This window comes from Ranitomeya variabilis, chromosome 6, assembly GCF_051348905.1.
Source record: "Ranitomeya variabilis isolate aRanVar5 chromosome 6, aRanVar5.hap1, whole genome shotgun sequence".
Classification (NCBI taxonomy): domain Eukaryota; kingdom Metazoa; phylum Chordata; class Amphibia; order Anura; family Dendrobatidae; genus Ranitomeya; species Ranitomeya variabilis.
Window position 1 is genome coordinate 289,211,520 of NC_135237.1, and position 22,274 is coordinate 289,233,793.

Genomic DNA, 22,274 nt, shown 5'->3' on the forward strand with positions numbered 1-22,274 from the left:
GGAGTGTCTGGAGGAAACCCACACAAACATGGGGAGAACATACAAACGTCTTGCAGATGTTGTTCTTTTTGGGATTTGAACTCAGGGCCTCAGTGCTGCAATCCAACAGTGCTAACCACTGAGCCACTGTGTTGCCCTTGCTGGAATGTTTTTTATGCTTTGGATTTAAAACCATTGCTTCTTGGTTCAGCAGCTTCAATGCACATGACAACCGGATTATTACTCTAGACGACATGATCTGCTAGACTAGTGAGCTATATCCTTTTTCTTTGTGCTTATCGTTAATAGAGCAGGAAATGAAAACTGTAAAAACTTGCCATAGTATGATAAGTTCCAGGCCTTCAACACATTGGTTTTACAGCAGCTATTTTGATATGTCAATCCTGGAGTAGACGCCTCATAAGACTGCAGATATTGAGTATATTTCAATAAGAGAAGAACCTACACATTTCAAATTCTCACATAAAGATAAAAAGAGGATCCACAAAAGGGATATTTCATCTCTTATCAACCCATAGATGTTATAGCATGCGACTCTAAACATTTTTAAAATGTTATCAGGTAACAATGATGCAAGTTAGTTATTTGAGTCAAATTAAAACTTTTTAATTTGCTTTTAGATGAAGCAGATATGAGACCAGATCAGATCTGCACACACAAAATTAGACCTTAAATGAAGTCCTGATATGTTTCACTACATCTGATGAAGGGACTTTAGGTTTTGAAACACATTGTCATTTGAGACCCATATATTAATATATCTGAAATGCATCTTCTTCCACTTCAAGAAAAATATCTGGTCCGACAAGAGTAGAGTAAATCTCATCTCATCAGTCCATTAAACTTTTGAAAAATCTGTCTTCAGATATTTCTTGGCCCAGTATTAACGTTTCAACTTATGTGTCTTGTTCAGTGGTAGTTGGATTTCATTCTTCCTTACCTTGGCCATGTCTCTGACCACTAAGTACCTTTTACTTTTGGGTGCTCCAGGGATGATTCAGTTATGGAATATTATAGCACTGGAGGATAATGGGTTCCTGGCTGCTTCACATTTGATTCTTCTCAAATCTTTGACAGATAAAGTAAATCTTTTTTTCTCAACACATTTTTTGTCTCAACAAGTTTTTGTGATACCTTTGACTATTTGCAGCAAAACTTTTGATGGCTCTTCAATTAAACCCCAGCATCTTAGCAACTTCAAGAGTTATGCATCCCTCTATAAGACTTGTAACAATTTTTCACTTTTCAGAGTCAATTACAGTGGCATCTAAAAGTTTGGACACAAACATTTCCTGCACCACCCTGGACGAAGCTTTCCATAGCGAGTCGGGTGTGGTCGGTCCCTGGTCTGTGGCACTACTGGTAATTATACGTATATCTGTCATTACTGTTTGTTATATGATATTTGTACACACAATCCATTTTTATTACTTGATATATGTTGGTCTAATATTGGATTTGCTATACGATTGTATTAGTCTCTTATGAACTTTGCTCACACTGAATTTATGTAAATTTCCCTGGTGTTATATACACCTGATTTCTCACAAGCTTACTACTGAGTCACTGATATTAGATTTATCTTATCCTGTTTTGAACTAATTACAAAGGTTATCATATATGAGTATATGTCTTTTTATCAACAATTAGAGCTTGGTTTACAAGCGACCAACTGACCAACAATATATATTTTTGCAGTACCTCACATGCCATTCATTTCCCGGCATACCCACCTTCCTTTCCTGTATTTGTGTATCCCATTTTAATATTTATATACCCTTTTCATTGTTTTTATAATTATTGTTACAATAAAAATATTTATTTTAACCTTTACAAATAGCTTTTGGTTTATCTGCTGTCATGCTGCTGCAGTGCTGTGTAACACAACCTCCACCAGAGGGAGCTTGAGAGAAAAGTGAGACTGCTTACAGGTGCCATCAAGTGGCGAGAGAGTGGTCAGACAAGCCGAGTCAATAAACGTTCAGAAGCAAAGTACAAAAAGGAGTAAGCAATATACATGGTCAGGAGCAAGCCAGGCAGATCAGCAATGGTCAGAAGTGGATAAGACAAAGACAGAAAGCAGAAGCGAGTCCGAATACAGGCCGAGTCAGAAACCAGATAATCAAACCGAGAAACAGAGAAAATGCTAGGAAAAGGGCAAACAGAGGAAGACAACAGACACGAGGCAAGTCAGGGATCACAGCAGGACAAATCAATGGTTACCAGAGTCAGGTTCACATGCCGAAGGCAGAACTATAGCTGACACCACCAGCAGGATGCCTGGGAGCTAAATAGCAAACCTGAACCTAGAGTGAGGCAAAGCAAAGTTAACCCTTGACATGATCCGCCCTGAAAAAGAGCACACAGGACTAAACCCTGGAACGGATCATGACATCTGCTTTTGTCTCATGTATGCTTTTTTTTTATAATTACTCATGATCGAGGATATTGGTGAAGTTTTATTGTATATTTTTTTTGCCTAAAATGCAAAACAAATGTGTCATCTTTAACTTTAGGCCTTTTAAGGATCATTTCATCTTCAACTTGCTTAACTGTTCACAATAACAGCAATTTTGACCAATGGTGCCCAAACTTTTACATGCCTCTGTAAATCTCTTTTTATGTCCCATTTTGCCTGAGGAAAACAAGCTGCCTAATAATTCTGCACACCTTGAAAAATTGCTGTCCTTAGATTACACCTTCCCTCATTACGCAAATGCACATCACCTGATATACTTAAAACCAATAAGCATTCGAGTTTATACAGCGTGGAATGGGAACATATGCATACAAAAGATGATATGGTCAAAATACTCACTTGGCTAATAGTTCTGTACACAGTACATATGCAGCAGAGTCTCAGTGTCTCATATGTGATGTATATATGGCATTCTCAGAGTATCCTAAGTGGTGTATGTTAACCCCTTAATCCCATATGACATACTATCCCGTCAAGGTGACCTGGGACTTAATTCCCAGTGACGAGATAGTATGTCATATGCGATCAGCTGCGCCCACGGGGGGAGCGCGGCCGATCGTGGCCAGGTGTCAGCTGACTATCGCTGCTGACATCCGGCACTATGTGCCAGGAGTGGTCACGGACCATCCCCGGTACATTAACCCCCAGCACACTGTGATCAAACATGATCGCAGTGTTCCGGCGGTACAGGGATGCATCGCGCAGGGAGGGGGCTCCCTCCGTGCTTCCCTGAGACGATCGGTACAAGGCGATGTGCTCACCTTGTACCAAGCGTCTCCTCCCTGCAGGCACCGGATCCAAAATGGCCACGGGGCTACTTCCGGGTCCTGCAGGGAGGTGGCTTACCAAGTGTCAGGAGCCCTGCATGTCAGATCGCTGATCTGACAGTGCTCTGCAAAGTGTCAGATCAGCGATCAGTCACTATACAGTGATGTCCCCCCTGAGACAAAGTAAAAAAAAATATTTTAAAATGTGTAAAAAAAAAATAATAATTCCGAAATAAAGAAAAAAATATATATATATTGTTCTCATAAATACATTTCTTTATCTAAATAAAAAAAAAACAATAAAAGTACACATATTTAGTATCGCCACGTCCATAACGACCCGACTTATAAAACTGTCCCACTAGTTAACCCCTTCAAGTGAACACCGTAAAAAAAAAAAAGAGGCAAAAAATAACGCTTTAATATCATACCGCAGAACAAAAAGTGGAATAACATGTGATCAAAAAGACGGATATAAATATCCATGGTACCGCTGAAAATGTCATCTTGTCCCGCAAAAAACGAGCTGCCATACAGCATCATCAGCAAAAAAATAAAAAAGTTATAGTCCTCAGAATAAAGCGATGCAAAAATAATTATTTTTTCTATAAAATAGTTTTTATCATATAAAAGCGCCAAAACATAAAAAAATTATGTAAATGAGGTATCGCTGAAATTATACTGACCCGAAGAATAAATCTGCTTTATCCATTTTACCAAACGTGAAACGGTATAAACGCCCCCCAAAAGAAATTCATGAATAGCTGGTTTTTGGTCATTCTGCCTCACAAAAATCGGAATAAAAAGCGATCAAAAAATGTCACGTGCCCAAAAATGGTACCAATAAAAACATCAACTCGTTCCGCAAAAACCAAGACCTCACATGACTCTGTGGACCAAAATATGGAAAAATTATAGGTCTCAAAATGTGGTAACGCAAAAAATATTTTTTGCAATAAAAAGCGTCTTTTAGTGTGTGACAGCTGCCAATCATAAAAATCCGCTAAAAAAACCCGCTATAAAAGTAAATCAAACCCCCTTCATCACCCCCTTAGTTAGGGAAACATAAAAAAATTAAAAACATGTATTTATTTCCATTTTCCCATTAGGGCTAGGGTTAGAGTTAGGGCTAGGGTTAGGGCTAGGGTTAGGGCTAAAGTTAGGGTTAGGGTTAGGGCTATGGCTAGGGTTAGGGCTAGGGTTAGGGCTAGGGTTAGGGTTAGGGCTAGGGTTAGGGCTAGGGTTAGGGCTAGGGTTAGGGTTGGGGCTAAAGTTAGGGTTAGGGTTGCGGCTAAAGTTAGGGATAGGGTTTGGATTACATTTATGGTTGGGATTAGGGTTAAGGGTGTGTCAGGGTTAGGGGTGTGGTTGGGGTTATGGTTGGGATTAGGGTTAGGGGTGTGTTTGGGATAGGGTTTCAGTTAGAATTGGGGGTTTCCACTGTTTAGGCACATCAGGGATTTTGAAATGCGACATTATTATTATTATTATTTATTTATATAGCACCATTAATTCCATGATGCTGTACATGAGAAAGGGTTACATACAGGGTTATAAATATCGTTTACAGTAAACAAGTTTACAGTGACAGACTGGTACACAGGGGAGAGGACCCTGTCCTTGCGGACTTACATTCTATGGGGGACATGGCGTCCGATCTCAATTCCAGCCAATTCTCTGTTGAAAAAGTAAAACAGTGCTCCTTCCCTTCCGAGGTCTCCCGTGCGCCAAAACAGGGGTTTACCCCAACATATGGGGTATCAGCATACTCAGGACAAATTGGACAACAACAATTGGGGTCCAATTTATCTTGTTATCCTTGGGAAAATAAAAATTGGAGGGGCTAAAAAAACATTTTTGTGGTAAAAAACTAAATTTTTATTTTCACAACTCTGCGTTATAAACTGTAGTGAAACAATTGGGGTTCAAAGTTCTCACAACACATCGAGATAAGTTCCTTGGGGGGTCTAGTTTCCAATATGGGGTCACTTGTGGGGGATTTCTACTGTTTAGGTGCATCAGGGGCTCTGCAAATGCAACGTGATGCCTGCAGACCAATACATCTAAGTCTGCATTTCAAATGGCGCTCCTTCCCTTCCGAGCTCTGCCATGCATCCAAACGGTGGTTTCCTCCCACATATGGGGTATCAGCATACTCAGGACAAATTGGACAACAACTTTTTGGGTCGAATTTCTCCTTTTACCCTTGGGAAAATACAAAACTGGGGGCTAAAGAATTATTTTGTAAAAAAAAAGAATTTTTATTTTCACGGCTCTGCGTTATAAACTGTAGTGAAACACTTGGGGGTTCAAAGTTCTCACAACACATCTAGATAAGTTCCTTCAGGGGTTTAGTTTCCAAAATGGTGTCACTTGTGGGGGGTTTGTACTGTTTAGGTGCATCAGGGGCTCTGCAAATGCAACATGACGCCTGCAGACCAATCCATCTAATTCTGCATTCCAAATGGCGCTCCTTCCCTTCTGAGCTCTGCCATGCACCCAAACGGTGGTTTCCTTCCACATATGGGGTATCAGCATACCCAAGACAAATTGGACAACAACTTTTGGGGTCCAAATTCTTCTCTTACCCTTGGCAAAATAAAAAAATTGGGGGCGAAAATATCATATTTGTGAAAAAATATGATTTTTTTTATTTTGACGGCTCTGCATTATAAACTTCTGTGAGGCACTTGGTGGGTCAAAGTGCTCACCACACTTCTAGATAAGTTCCTTATGGGGTCTACTTTCCAAAATGGTGTCACTTGTGGTGGGTTTCTATGTTTAGGCACATCAGGGGCTCTCCAAACGCAACATGGCGTCCCATCTCAATTCCAGCCAATTTTGCATTGAAAAATCAAATGACGCTCCTTCCCTTCCGAGCTCTGCCATGCACCCAAACAGTGGTTTACCCCCACATATGGGGTATCTGCGTACTCAGAACAAATTGTACAACAACTTTTGTGTCCATTTTCTCCTGTTACCCTTGGAAAAATAAAACAAATTGTAGCTGAATTAAATTTTTGTGAAAAAAAGTTAAATGTTAATTTTTTTTAAACATTCCAAAAATTCATGTAAAACACCTGAAGGGTTAATAAACTTCTTGAATGTGGTTTTAAGCACCTTGAGCGGTGCAGTTTTTAGAATGGTGTCACACTTGGTTATTTTCTATCATATAGACCCCTCAAAATGACTTCAAATGTGATGTGGTCCCTAAAAAATATTGGTGTTGTAAAAATGAGAAATTGCTGGTAAACTTTTAACCCTTATAACTCCCTAACAAAAAAAAATGGTTCCAAAATTGTGCTGATGTAAAGTAGACATGTGGGAAATGTTACTTATTAACCCCTTCATGACCTTGGGATTTTCTGTTTTTCTGTGTTCGTTTTTCACTCCCCTCCTTCCCAGAGCCATAACTTTTTTATTTTTCCATCAATTTGGCCAAGTGAGGGCTTGTTTTTTGCGGGACGAGTTGTACTTTTGAAAGAAATCATTGGTTTTACCATGACTTGTACTAGAAAACGGGAAAAAAATTCCAAGTGCGGTGAAATTATTGAAATTGTTTTTTGTTTGGCTTTTTTGCTAGGTTCACTAAATGCTAAAACTGACCTGCCGTTATGATTCTCCAGGTCATTACGAGTTCATAGACACCTAACATGACTAGGTTATTTTTTATCTAAGTGGTGAAAAAAAATTCCAAACTTTGCTAAAAACAAAAAAAAAAATGCGCCATTTTCCGATACTCGTAGCGTCTCCATTTTTCATGATCTGGAGTCGGTTGAGGGCTTATTTTTGTGATAAAAACCTACATTTTTATTTTCACGACTCTGCGTTATAAACTGTAGTGAAACACTTGGGGGTTCAAAGTTCTCACAACACATCTGGATAAGTTCCTTGGGGGCTCTAGTTTCCAATATGGGGTCACTTGTGGGGGATTTCTACTGTTTAGGTGCATCAGGGGCTCTGCAAATGCAACATGATGCCTGCAGACCAATACATCTAAGTCTGCATTTCAAATGGCGCTCCTTCCCTTCCGAGCTCTGCCATGCGTCCAAACGGTGGTTTCCTCCCACATATGGGGTATCAGCATACCCAGGACAAATTGGACAACAACTTTTGGGGTCGAATTTCTCCTTTTACCCTTGGGAAAATACAAAACTGGGGGCTAAAGAATAATTTTGTGAAAAAAAAAGAATTTTTATTTTCACGGCTCTGCGTTATAAAATGTAGTGAAACACTTTTTTTTTTTTTAAAGTGCATTTGAACAGCAAGGTGGCTTGTTGTTGAAGGGAAATAGAGAAAAAAAAAATCTATAAATCTTCAGCATAGCGAGTGTAAGCGAGCTGAGTGTGACCTGAGTGTAAGTGTGGATGGCGGTAAGTGTGACTTGTGATTCAGTGACTTTAAAATCAGGGAGTTTCCAAGGGAGGAATTGCTGTCTGTTTTTAATTAATACTTGTATTTATTTTTTATTTAACGTTTCTGTGTGGTGCAATCCCCATTAGGAAATGTGCTCCACTATTGTTAATGCCATCCAGTGCACATCTTGTCACATGTATACAGTGCTTGATCAGCCGGTCGAGGGTGCATACTGCTGTGCGAGATGTGAGCACGTTGTGCATTTGGAATCCCAGATTCTGGATCTAAATGTGCAGCTGGCAACACTGAGATCCATAGACAATATGGAGAGGAGTCTTCTGCTCACAGAGCAGACGCTCAATGGGATAGATGAGGAGGGGGATGGTAGGATGGAGCTGCAGGACAGTGAAGTAGGTAGCTGGGTGACATTCAGAAAGCGGGGTAGAGGGAAGAGTGCCAGGGAGGCTAGTCCTGATCTGGCTCACCCCAATAAGTTTGCTAAGTTGGCAGATGAGGGGGTGCCAGTACAGGGGTAGCACTGCTGCAGCCAGGCATGTCCTCTGAAAGCCGGAGGAGTGACTGCTCCAGTAAGGGGGGAAATAGGAGAGCAGGGCAGGCCAGACAGGTTCTGGTAGTGGGGGACTCAATTATTAGGGGAACAGATAGGGCAATCTGTCACAAAGACAGGGATCGTCGAACGGTGTGCTGCCTACCTGGCGCTCGAGTCCGACACATCGCTGATCGGGTGGACAGATTACTGGGAGGGGCTGGTGAGGACCCAGCGGTCATTGTGCACATTGGCACAAATGACAAAGTTAGAGGTAGGTGGAAGGTCCTTAATGATGATTTCAGGGAATTAGGTTGCAAGCTGAAAGCAAGGACCTCCAACGTGGTATTTTCCGAAATACTGCCTGTACCACGTGCCACGCAAGAGAGGCAACGGGAGATTAGGGAGGTAAATAAGTGGCTCAAGAATTGGTGTAGGAAGGAGGGGTTTGGGTTCCTGCAGAACTGGGCCGACTTCTCAGTTGGCTACAGGCTCTACGGGACGGGCTGCACCTCAATGGGGAAGGTGCAGCTGTGCTGAGGGAGAAAATGGCTAGAAGGTTGGAGGAGTGTTTAAACTAGGTTTTGGGGGGAGGGTATTCATTTTATAGGAGGGGAAAATAGTGCAGATAGAGACCTGGGCACAAATAAGGAATTTGGGGGTGGTGGTGGCATGGGGGGTGGGGTTTGAACAGTTAGTCATTTAAGAAAGAATAGAGGTACAGAGAGGAACATCAAGTGCATGTATACTAATGCCAGAAGCCTCGCCAACAAAATGGATGAATTAGAACTAATGTTGTTGGAACATAATTATGATATGGTGGGGATATCTGAAACATGGCTGGATGAGAGCCATGACTGGGCTGTTAACTTGCAGGGCTATAGCCTTTTCAGAAATGACCGTACAGATAAGCGAGGGGGTGGGGTGTGTCTGTATGTAAAATCGACCTTAAAACCCATCCTGCGTGATAATATAGGTGAATCTAATGAAAATGTAGAGTCCCTGTGGGTGGAGATAAGGGGAGGGAAAAAAAATAATAAATTACTGATAGGGGTTTGTTATAAATCTCCCAAAATAATGGAAGCAATGGAGAATATCCTCGTAAAGCAAATAGATGAAGCTGCGACTCAAGGAGAAGTCATTATTATGGGGGACTTCAACTACCCTGAAATAGATTGGGGAACAGAAACCTGCAGTTCTAGTAAAGGTAATCGTTTTTTGACAACTATGAGAGACAATTACCTTTCACAACTGGTTCAGGACCCAACAAGAAGGGGGGCTGTTGTGAATTTGGTTTTTGGGCTCCCCCGGTGGTCACTGGTGGTACTGGATTTGTGTGCTTCACTTTCTCTGTTCACCTGTTTCCATCAGGATATGGGAGTATCCTATTTAGCCTTGCTGCTCAGTCATTCTAGTGCCGGCCATCAATGTAACCAGAGCCTTTCTGTTGCATGTTCCAGCTCCTAGTCTTCTGATCAGCTAAGTTGGACTCTTAGTCCTAAGTTTGTTTTGTATTTTTGTTCCAGTTCACAGTTGTGTTATTTTTCTGTAGCTGGAAGCTCTTGTGGACTGAAATTGCCACTCCGGTGTCATGAGTTGACACATGAGTCTTAAAGTAATTTCAGGATGGTATTTTAGGGAGGGTTTTCAGCTGACCGTGAAGTCCCCTTTTGTATTTTCCTACTATCTAGTAAGCGGACCTCGCTTTGCTGAACCTACCTTCATACTACGTATGTCTTTTCCTCTGAATTCACCATCAATATTTGTGGGGGGCTTCTGTCTCCTTTTTGGGGGAATTTCTCTAGAGGTAAGCCAGGTCTGTTTTTCCTCTATTAGGGTTAGTTAGTCCTCCGGCTGGCGCTGGGCGTCTAGGGGCAACGTAGGTACGCCACCCGGCCACTATTAGTTGTGTGGTAGGTTTAGCTCACGGTCAGCTCGAGATTCCATCACCCAAGAGCTAGTCCTTATTTATGTTTTTCTGACGTTCTCTTGCCATTGGGAACCATGACAGTATGGCCGGCCCAGTGTTAAAACTGTTGGCAGAAGAAAGGAGAGAAAAAGAAGTCTGCAGATTTTTTTTTTTTTTTCTGAGTTTGCTTTATAGTTGACTCAGTTGCATTTCTGCTCTAATTGCAGCCTTTGGCTCTCTCTCCTTCTAATCCTTGAATGGCTCTGATTCCACCTGATTAAAATGGATCCTCAGAGTTTGGCTGCAGGTTTGAATGATCTTGCTACGAAGGTTCAAAATTTACAGGATTTTGTTATTCATGCTCCTATATCTGAACCTAGAATTCCTTTACCAGAATTTTTCTCCGGGGATAGATCTCTTTTTCTGAATTTCAGATATAATTGTAAATTGTTTCTTTCTCTGAGATCTCGCTCCGCTGGAGATCCCGCACAGCAGGTTAGGATTGTAATTTCCTTGCTGCGGGGTGACCCTCAAGACTGGGCATTTGCATTGGCGCCAGGGGATCCTGCGTTGCTCAATGTGGATGCGTTTTTTCTGGCTTTGGGGTTGCTTTATGAGGAACCTAATTTAGAGATTCAGGCTGAAAAAGCCTTGATGGCCCTATCTCAAGGGCAAGATGAAGCTGAAATATACTGCCAAAAATTTCGTAAATGGTCTGTGCTTACTCAGTGGAATGAGTGCGCCCTGGCGGCGAATTTCAGAGAGGGTCTCTCTGATGCCATTAAAGATGTTATGGTGGGGTTCCCTGCGCCTACTAGTCTGAATGAGTCCATGACAATGGCTATTCAGATAGATCGGCGTTTGCGGGAGCGCAAACCTGTGCACCATTTGGCGGTGTCTTCTGAGAAGGCGCCAGAGAATATGCAATGTGATAGAATTCTGTCCAGAAGCGAACGGCAGAATTGTAGGCGAAAAAATGGGTTGTGCTTCTATTGTGGTGATTCAACTCATGTTATATCAGCATGCTCTAAACGTACAAAAAAGGTTGATAAGTCTATTTCAATTGGCACTTTACAGTCTAAGTTTATTCTATCTGTGACCTTGATTTGTTCATTATCGTCAATTACCGCGGATGCCTATGTCGACTCTGGCGCCGCTTTGAGTCTTATGGATTGGTCCTTTGCCAGGCGCTGTGGGTTTGATTTAGAGCCTCTGGAAGTTCCTATACCTCTGAAGGGTATTGACTCTACGCCATTGGCTAGTAATAAACCACAATACTGGACACAAGTGACTATGCGTATGAATCCAGACCATCAGGAGATGATTCGCTTCCTTGTGTTGTACAATCTACATGATGTTTTGGTGCTGGGATTGCCATGGTTACAATCTCATAACCCAGTCCTTGACTGGAAAGCAATGTCTGTGTTAAGCTGGGGATGTCAGGGGGCTCATGGGGACGTACCTTTGGTTTCCATTTCATCATCTATTCCCTCTGAGATTCCGGAATTTTTATCTGATTATCGTGATGTTTTTGAGGAGCCTAAGCTTGGTTCACTACTTCCTCACAGAGATTGCGATTGTACCATAGATCTGATTCCGGGCAGTAAATTTCCAAAGGGTCGTTTATTTAATCTATCTGTACCTGAACATGCTGCTATGCGAGAATATATTAAGGAGTCCCTGGAAAAGGGACATATTCGTCCTTCTTCATCTCCCTTAGGAGCCGTTTTTTTCTTTGTATCTAAAAAAGATGGCTCTTTGAGGCCGTGTATTGATTATCGACTCTTGAATAAAATTACAGTCAAATATCAGTATCCTCTGCCACTGCTGACTGATTTGTTTGCTCGAATAAAGGGGGCTAAGTGGTTCTCTAAGATTGATCTCCGTGGGGCGTATAATTTAGTGCGAATTAAGCAGGGGGATGAGTGGAAAACCGCATTTAATACGCCCGAGGGCCATTTTGAGTATTTAGTAATGCCTTTTGGTCTTTCAAATGCCCCTTCAGTTTTTCAGTCCTTTATGCATAACATTTTCCGTGAATATTTGGATAAATTTATGATTGTGTATCTGGATGATATTTTGATTTTTTCGGATGACTGGGACTCTCATGTCCAACAGGTCAGGAGGGTTTTTCAGGTTTTGCGGTCTAATTCCTTGTGTGTGAAGGGTTCTAAGTGTATTTTTGGGGTTCAAAAGATTTCTTTTTTGGGGTACATTTTTTCCCCCTCTTCCATTGAGATGGATCCTGTCAAGGTTCGGGCTATTTGTGATTGGACGCAACCTACTTCTCTTAAGAGCCTTCAGAAATTTTTGGGCTTTGCTAATTTTTATCGTTGATTTATAACTGGTTTTTCTGATGTTGCTAGACCTTTGACTGATTTGACTAAAAAGGGTGCTGATGTTGCTGATTGGTCTCCTGCTGCTGTGGAGGCCTTTCGGGAGCTTAAGCGCCGCTTTTCTTCCTCCCCTGTGTTGCGTCAGCCTGATGTTACTCTTCCTTTTCAGGTTGAGGTCGACGCTTCCGAGATCGGAGCTGGGGCAGTTTTGGCGCAGAAAAGTTCCGACTGCTCCGTGATGAGACCTTGTGCGTTCTTTTCTCGAAAATTTTCGCCCGCCGAGCGAAATTATGATATTGGTAATCGGGAGCTTTTGGCTATGAAGTGGGCTTTTGAGGAGTGGCGTCATTGGCTCGAGGGGGCTAGACATCAGGTGGTGGTATTGACCGATCACAAGAATTTGATTTATCTTGAGTCTGCCAGGCGCCTGAATCCTAGACAGGCGCGCTGGTCGTTGTTTTTCTCTCGGTTTAATTTTATGGTCTCATATCTACCAGGTTCTAAAAATGTGAAGGCGGATGCCCTTTCTAGGAGTTTTGAGCCTGATTCCCCTGGTGATTCTGAACCTACAGGTATCCTTAAGGATGGAGTGATATTATCTGCTGTTTCCCCAGACCTGCGACGGGCTTTGCAGGAGTTTCAGGCGGATAGACCTGATTGTTGCCCGCCTGGTAGACTGTTTGTTCCTGATGATTGGACCAGTAGAGTCATCTCGGAGGTTCATTCTTCTGCGTTGGCAGGTCATCCTGGAATCTTTGGTACCAGGGATTTGGTGGCTAGGTCCTTCTGGTGGCCTTCCCTGTCTCGAGATGTACGAGTTTTTGTGCAGTCTTGTGATGTTTGTGCTCGGGCCAAGCCTTGTTGTTCTCGGGCTAGTGGATTGTTGTTATCCTTGCCTATTCCGAAGAGGCCTTGGACTCACATCTCTATGGATTTTATTTCTGATCTCCCTGTTTCTCAGAAAATGTCTGTCATCTGGGTGGTGTGTGACCGTTTTTCTAAGATGGTTCATTTAGTACCCTTGCCTAAGTTGCCTTCCTCATCCGAGTTGGTTCCTCTGTTTTTTCAAAATGTGGTTCGCTTGCATGGTATTCCGGAGAATATCGTTTCTGACAGGGGGACCCAGTTCGTGTCTAGATTTTGGCGGGCGTTCTGTGCTAGGATGGGCATTGATTTGTCTTTTTCATCTGCGTTCCATCCTCAGACTAATGGCCAGACCGAGCGAACTAATCAGACCTTGGAGACTTATTTGAGGTGTTTTGTGTCTGCGGATCAGGATGACTGGGTTGCCTTTTTGCCGTTGGCGGAGTTTGCCCTCAATAATCGGGCTAGTTCTGCCACTTTGGTTTCTCCTTTCTTTTGCAATTCGGGGTTTCATCCTCGTTTTTCTTCCGGTCAGGTGGAATCTTCGGATTGTCCTGGAGTGGATACTGTGGTGGATAGGTTGCATAGGATTTGGGGACAGGTGGTGGACAATTTGAAGTTGTCCCAGGAGAAGACTCAGCGTTTTGCCAACCGCCATCGTCGTGTTGGTCCTCGTCTTCGTGTTGGGGACTTGGTGTGGTTGTCTTCTCGTTTTGTCCCTATGAGGGTTTCTTCTCCTAAGTTTAAGCCTCGGTTCATCGGCCCGTATAAGATTTTGGAGATTCTTAACCCTGTGTCCTTTCGATTAGACCTCCCTGCATCTTTTTCTATCCATAATGTCTTCCATCGGTCATTATTGCGCAGGTATGAGGTACCGGTTGTGCCTTCCGTTGAGCCTCCGGCTCCGGTGTTGGTTGAGGGTAAATTGGAGTACGTTGTGGAGAAGATCTTGGACTCCCGTGTTTCCAGACGGAAACTTCAGTATCTGGTCAAGTGGAAGGGCTACGGTCAGGAGGATAATTCTTGGGTGACAGCCTCTGATGTTCATGCCTCTGATTTGGTCCGTGCCTTTCATACGGCTCATCCTGATCGCCCTGGTGGTTCTTGTGAGGGTTCGGTGCCCCCTCCTTGAGGGGGGGGTACTGTTGTGAATTTGGTTTTTGGGCTCCCCCGGTGGTCACTGGTGGTACTGGATTTGTGTGCTTCACTTTCTCTGTTCACCTGTTACCATCAGGATATGGGAGTATCCTATTTAGCCTTGCTGCTCAGTCATTCTAGTGCCGGCCATCAATGTAACCAGAGCCTTTCTGTTGCATGTTCCAGCTCCTAGTCTTCTGATCAGCTAAGTTGGACTCTTAGTCCTAAGTTTGTTTTGTATTTTTGTTCCAGTTCACAGTTGTGTTATTTTTCTGTAGCTGGAAGCTCTTGTGGACTGAAATTGCCACTCCGGTGTCATGAGTTGACACATGAGTCTTAAAGTAATTTCAGGATGGTATTTTAGAGAGGGTTTTCAGCTGACCGTGAAGTCCCCTTTTGTATTTTCCTACTATCTAGTAAGCGGACCTCGCTTTGCTGAACCTACCTTCATACTACGTATGTCTTTTCCTCTGAATTCACCGTCAATATTTGTGGGGGGCTTCTGTCTCCTTTTTGGGGGAATTTCTCTAGAGGTAAGCCAGGTCTGTTTTTCCTCTATTAGGGTTAGTTAGTCCTCCGGCTGGCGCTGGGCGTCTAGGGGCAACGTAGGTATGCCACCCGGCCACTATTAGTTGTGTGGTAGGTTTAGCTCACGGTCAGCTCGAGATTCCATCACCCAAGAGCTAGTCCTTATTTATGTTTTTCTGACGTTCTCTTGCCATTGGGAACCATGACAGGGGGCACTGCTAGACCTAATATTAACCAACAGGCCAGACCGCATATCAAATATAAGGGTTGGGGGTCACTTGAGGAATAGTGATCACAAAATAATACGTTTTCATGTCTCCTTTAATAAGATGTGTAGTAGAGGGGTGACAAGGACACTAAACTTCAGGAGGGCAAATTTCCAACGGATGAGAGAGGATCTTGGTGCAATTAACTGGGATGATATCCTGAGACATAAAAGTACACAAAGAAAATGGGAGACGTTTATTAGCATCCTGGATAGGACCTGTGCACAGTATATACCTTATGGGAATAAACATACTAGAAATAGGAGGAAACCAATATGGCTAAATAAAGCTGTAAGGGGTGCAATAAGTGACAAAAAGAAAGCATTTAGAGAATTAAAGGAAGTAGGTAGTGAGGAGGCATTAAATAAATACAAAAAATTAAATAAATTCTGTAAAAAGCAAATCAAGGCAGCAAAGATTGAAACAGAGAGACTCATTGCTAGAGAGAGCAAAAATAACCCCAAAATATTCTTTAACTAAATAAATAGTAAGAAACTAAAAAATGATAGTGTTGGCCCCCTTAAAAATAGTCTGGGTGAAATGGTGGATGAGGATGAGGAAAAAGCCAATATGCTAAATGACTTTTTTTCCTCAGTATTTACAAAAGAAAATCCCATGGCAGCCAATATGACTAGTGATAAAAATTCCCAATTAAATGTTACCTGCTTAACCCAGCAGGAAGTACGGCGGCATCTAAAAATCACAAAAATTGACAAATCTCCGGGCCCGGATGGGATACACCCCCGAGTACTGCAGGAATTAAGTACAGTCATTGATAGACCCTTATTTTTAATCTTTAAAGACTCCATAATAACAGGGTCTGTACCACAGGACTGGCGTATAGCAAATGTGGTGCCAATATTCAAAAAGGGGACAAAAACTGAACTCGGAAGTTATAGGCCAGTAAGCTTAACCTCTACTGTGGGCAAAATCCTGGAGGGCATTCTAAGGGATGCTATACTGGAGTATCTGAAGAGGAATAACCTCATGACCCAGTATCAGCATGGGTTTACTAGGGACCGATCATGTCAGACTAATTTGATCAGCTTCTATGAAGAGGTAAGTTCCGGACTGGACCAAGAGAACCCAGTAGATGTAGTGTATATGGACTTTTCAAAAGCTTTTGATATGGTGCCACACAAAAGGTTGATACATAAAATGAGAATAATGGGGATAGGGGAAAATATGTGCAAGTGGGTTGAGAGCTGGCTCAGGGATAGGAAACAAAGGGTGGTTATTAATGGCGTACACTCGGACTGGGTCGCGGTTAGTAGTGGGGTACCACAGGGGTCAGTATTGGGCCCTCTTCTTTTTAACATATTTATTAATGACCTTGTAGGGGGCATTCAGAGTAGAATTTCAATATTTGCAGATGACACTAAACTCTGCAGGGTAATCAATACAGAGGAGGACAATTTTATATTACAGGATGATTTGTGTAAACTAGAAGCTTGGGCTGATAAATGGCAAATGAGCTTTAATGGGGATAAATGTAAGGTCATGCACTTGGGTAGAAGCAATAAGATGTATAACTATGTGCTTAATTCTAAAATTCTGGGCAAAACCGTCAATGAAAAAGACCTGGGTGTATGGGTGGATGACAAACTCATATTCAGTGGCCAGTGTCAGGCAGCTGCTACTAAGGCAAATAAAATAATGGGATGCATTAAAAGAGGCATAGATGCTCATGAGGAGAACATAATTTTACCTCTATACAAGTCACTAGTTCGACCACACTTAGAATACTGTGCACAGTTCTGGTCTCCGGTGTATAAGAAAGACATAGCTGAACTAGAGCGGGTGTAGAGAAGAGCGACCAAGGTTATTAGAGGACTGGGGGGTCTGCAATACCAAGATAGGTTATTACACTTGGGGCTATTTAGTTTGGAAAAACGAAGGCTAAGGGGTGATCTTATGTTAATGTATAAATATATGAGGGGACAGTACAAAGACCTTTCTGATGATCTTTTTAATCATAGACCGGTGACCGGGACAAGGGGGCATCCTCTACGTCTGGAGGAAAAAAGGTTTAAGCATAATAACAGACGCGGATTCTTTACTGTAAGAGCAGTGAGACTATGGAACTCTCTGCCGTATGATGTTGTAATGAGTGATTCATTACCTAAATTTAAGAGGGGACTGGATACGTTTCTGGAAAAGTATAATGTTACAGGGTATATATATTAGATTCCTTGATAACGCGTTGATCCAGGGAACTAGTCTGATTGCCGTATGTGGGGTCAGGAAGGAATTTTTTTCCCCATGGTGGAGCTTACTGTTTGCCACATCGGGTTTTTTTGCCTTCCCCTGGATCAACATGTTAGGGCATGTTAGGTTAGGCTATAGGTTGAACTAGATGGACTTAAAGTCTTCCTTCAACCTTAATAAATATGTAACTATGTAACTATGTAACTTGGGGGTTCAAAGTTCTCACAACACATCTAGATAAGTTCCTTCAGGGGTTTAGTTTCCAAAATGGTGTCACTTGTGGGGGGTTTCTACTGTTTAGGTGCATCAGGGGCTCTGCAAATGCAACATGACGCCTGCAGACCAGTCCATCTAATTCTGCATTCCAAATGGCGCTCCTTCCCTTCCGAGCTCTGCCATGCGCCCAAACGGTGGTTTCCTTCCACATATGGGGTATCAGCGTACCCAAGACAAATTGGACAACAACTTTTGGGGTCAAATTTCTCCTGTTACCCTTGGAAAAATTCAAAACAGGGGGCTAAAAAATATTTTTTGTGGAAAAAAAAGGATTTTTTATTTTCACGGCTCTGCGTTATAAACTGTAGTGAAACACTTGGGGTTCAAAGTTCTCACAACACATCTAGATAAGTTCCTTGGGGGTCTAGTTTCCAAAATGGGGTCAATTGTGGGGGGTTTCTACTGTTTAGGTGCATCAGGGGCTCTGCAAATGCAACGTGACTCCAGCAGACCAATCCATCTAAGTCTGCATTCGTTTTTCACTCCCCTCCTTCCCAGAGCCATAACTTTTTTATTTTTCTGTCAATTTGGCCATGTGAGGGCTTATTTTTTGCGGGACAAGTTGTACTTTTGAACGAAATCATTGGTTTTATTATGGCTTGTAGTAGAAAACGGGAAAAAAATTCCAAGTGCGGTGAAATTGCAAAACAAGTGCAGTCCCACACTTGTTTTTTGTTTGGCTTTTTTGCTAGGTTCACTAAAAGCTAAAATTGACCATTATGATTCTCCAGGTCATTACGAGTTCATAGACACCTAACATGACTAGGTTATTTTTTATCTAAGTGGTGAAAAAAATTTTTGCGTGCCGAGCTGGCGTTTTTAATTATACCATTTTGGTGCAGATACGTTCTTTTGATCGCCCGTTATTGCATTTTAATGCAATGTCGCGGCGACCAAAAAAACGTAATTCTGGCGTTTCTAATTTTTTTCTCGCTACGCCGTTTAGCAATCAGGTTAATGCTTTTTTTTATTGATAGATCGGGCGATTCTGAACTCAGCGATACCAAATATGTGTAGTTTTTTTTTTTTATTGATTTATTTTGATTGGGACGAAAGGGGGGTGATTTAAACTTTTATATTTTTTTTTATTTTTTTCACATTTTTTTCTACTTTTTTTTTTACTTTTGCCATACTTCTATAGCCTCCATGGGAGGCTAGAAGCAGGCACAACGCGATCGCCTCTGCTACATAGCAGCGATCTGATGTTCGCTGCTATGTAGCAGAAATGGAGGTGTGCTGTGAGCGCCAACCACAGGGTGGCTCTCCCAGCTATCCGGGATCAGTAACCATAGGGGTCTCAAGGACCTCTATGGTTATAATGTAGAAGCATCGGCGACCTCCGATCATGTGACGGGGTCGGTGATGCGCTCATTTCCGGCCGCCTGGCCGGAAGCGCCGGTTAAATGCCGCTGTCTGCATCTGACAGTGGCATTTAACTAGTTAGTAGGCGCAGGCAGATCGCGATTCTGCCCGCGCCTATTACGGGCACATGTCAGCTGTTTAAATCAGCTGACATGTCCCGGCTTTGATGCGGGCTCACCGCCGGAGCCCGCATCAAAGCGGGGCTTCTGATCTCAGACGTACTATCCCATCCGAGGTCAGAAAGGGGTTAATTATTTTGTGTGACATATCTCTGTGATTTAAGGGCATAAAAATTCAAAGTTGGAAAATTGCAAAATATTCAAAATTTTAGCCAAATTTCTGTTTTTTTCACAAATAAACACAAGTTATATCGAATAAATTTTACCAGTATCATGAAGTACAATATGTCATGAGAAAACAGTGTCAGAATCACTGGTATCCATTGAAGCGTTCCAGAGTTATAACCTCATAAAGGGACAGTGGTCAGAATTGTAAAAATTGGCCCGGTCTTTAACGTGCAAACCACCCTTGGGGCTTAAGGGGTTAAGCATCCTCAGTGTCTCCTATGTGATGCTTATATACCAGTCTCAGTGTGTTCTATGTGATGTATCTACTGCAGTGTTAGTGTATTCTATTTGATGTGTATAGCAGAGTCTCAGTGTATCTTAGGTGATATAATCAGCAGTCTCAGAGTATCTTATGCTATGTATATTGCAATCTCAGCGTATCCTATGTGAGGCTTACAGTAGTCTCAGGGTATCCTATGTGAAGTATACAGCAGAGTCTTGGTGTCTACTATGTGATGTGTATATTGCATTCTCAGTGTATTCTATTTGTTGCATACAGTAGTCTTAGTGTAACCTATGGGATGTGTAGACTCACAGTGTATTATATGTAAGCAGTCTTAGGCTAGGTTCACATTGCGTTAGGGCAATCCATTTAGCGCTAGCGCTAGCGGATTGCGCTAACGCAATGTTCTTTTATTGGCCGCGTTAGGGGTCGCGTTAACGTCCCCGCTCTCGCAGATCCCCGATCTGCGAGAGTGGGGAACGGACCTCGGGCGTGCCGCGGACGCTGCAAGCAGCGTCCGAGACGCGCCACAAAAGAACGGCACATCGCTAGCACGAGCCGAAAAAGGTACGCGCTAGCGATGCGCTACAGGGAAACTTCACATTGCTGTCAATGGTTGCGCTAACGGACCCGTTGCACGGCGTTAATTGCGACATTTTCGCCGTGCAACGCTGTCCGTTAGCGTGCACACATTAACGCAATGTGAACCTAGCCTAAGTGTATTCTATGTGATCTTCACAGCAGTCTCATTGTATCCTACTCTTACAGCAGAGTCTCTGTGTGATGTGTAGTGCAAACTTCCTACTGCTTCATTTGTACAAACATTACGAGAGGGGAGATGAATTGCCAACTTGGTGTAGACCTGCATTTAAATATGCATCTGTATTCGGAATTACTTAAAGCTGTTATCAGTTCTTTAAAAAAGTTATAATCACAAATAGTTAACTGCATTCCAGAATGACCGATGCAGTCCTGAGAAAGCAGTTATAGCAATATTATCAACGCCACCTAACATCACATTTGCAGTAAGTTAAATGTTTGACCAAATATAGCAGTCTAATTTTTAAGTTCATAGTTTTGTGTGGCCTACAAATGATGCAATAAATACCCAGTTGGCCCTTGGCAGAAAAACTGTCCCCCATCTTTTATATTGTGTATATAGGACCATTCAGAGCTACACAAGACAATTTTTGTTTAAGCAACTCTAACAATTTCTGTTAGCATTAGCAAGGCCTCTGACAAGTTGATCTTTTTTTCAGATCAGATTTGTCTGAAGACTGAATCCATGGAAAATAAAAGATAAAGAAGGCACTCCTAGTGCAGATCAGCTGTTGAAGCACTAATACTGTGAGTAATACACTCACCTGTTAGCGTGGTGTAAAATTCAGGCACAACTTTGAATAAAGCATTGGTTTAAGCCATTCGCTGCAGCAACGCCCATTATTCTCTGGACTGAAGAGGCCAGGATTTACAGATGAAACAACAATAGAAAATCCACAGACTGAGGCCGGCCTCAAACTAGCGAGTTTTACGGACGTATGAGCGCATAAACTACGTCCGTAAAATACGCATTACACACGGCCCAATGATTCTCTATGGCCCAGCTCCTATCTGCCGTATATTACACATCCGTAATACACGGTCTTGTACGGCAGTAGAAAATCGCAGCATGCTGCGTTTGTCACCGTATTGCGCAAAAAAATTGCCAATGAAAGTCTATGGGGGAGAGAAAAATACGGATTCCACACGGACCAGCAGTGTGACTTGGGAGAAATACGCAGCGGTGTTAGTGAAAAGCCAGTAATTCAATTGCCGGCTTTTCATTTCTCCTTCACAAACCCGACATGATATGAGACATGGTTTACATACAGTAAACCATCTCATATCCCTTTTTTTTTGCATATTCCACACTACTAATGTTAGTAGTGTGTATGTGCAAAATTTGGGCGCTGTAGCTGCTAAAATAAAGGGTGAAATGGCGGAAAAAATTGGCGTGGGCTCCCGCGCAATTTTCTCCGCCAGAGTGGTAAAGCCAATGACTGAGGGCAGATATTAATAGCCTAGAGAGGGTCCATGGTTATTGGCCCCCCCTGGCTACAAACATCTGCCCCCAGCCACCCCAGAAAAGGCACATCTGGAAGATGCGCCTATTCTGGCACTTGGCCACTCTCTTCCCACTCCCGTGTAGCGGTGGGATATGGGGTAATGAAGGGTTAATGTCACCTTGCTATTGTAAGGTGACATTAAGCCAGATTAATAATGGAGAGGCGTCAATTATGACACCTATCCATTATTAATCCAATTGTATGAAAGGGTTAAAATAACACACACATTATTAAAAAGTATTTTAATGAAATAAACACACAGGTTGTTTTAATATTTTATTGCTCTCTCAATCTACCTGAAGACCCTCGCTCACAAAAATAATAAACCAACAATATACATACCTTCAGATGATCTGTCACGTCCCACAAAGTAAATCAATCTGAAGGGGTTAAATCATTTTACAGCCAGGAGCTGTGCTAAAGCACTCGCTCGTGCCTGTAAACCCCGGGTACTGAAAGGAAAGCTGGGTGATCTGTACTTACCCTGAGTTGCGGTGATGCGCCCTCTGCTGGATGTCCTCATATGAACTCGAGCGTGGGAACTTTTCCAAGGCTCCAGTTCAT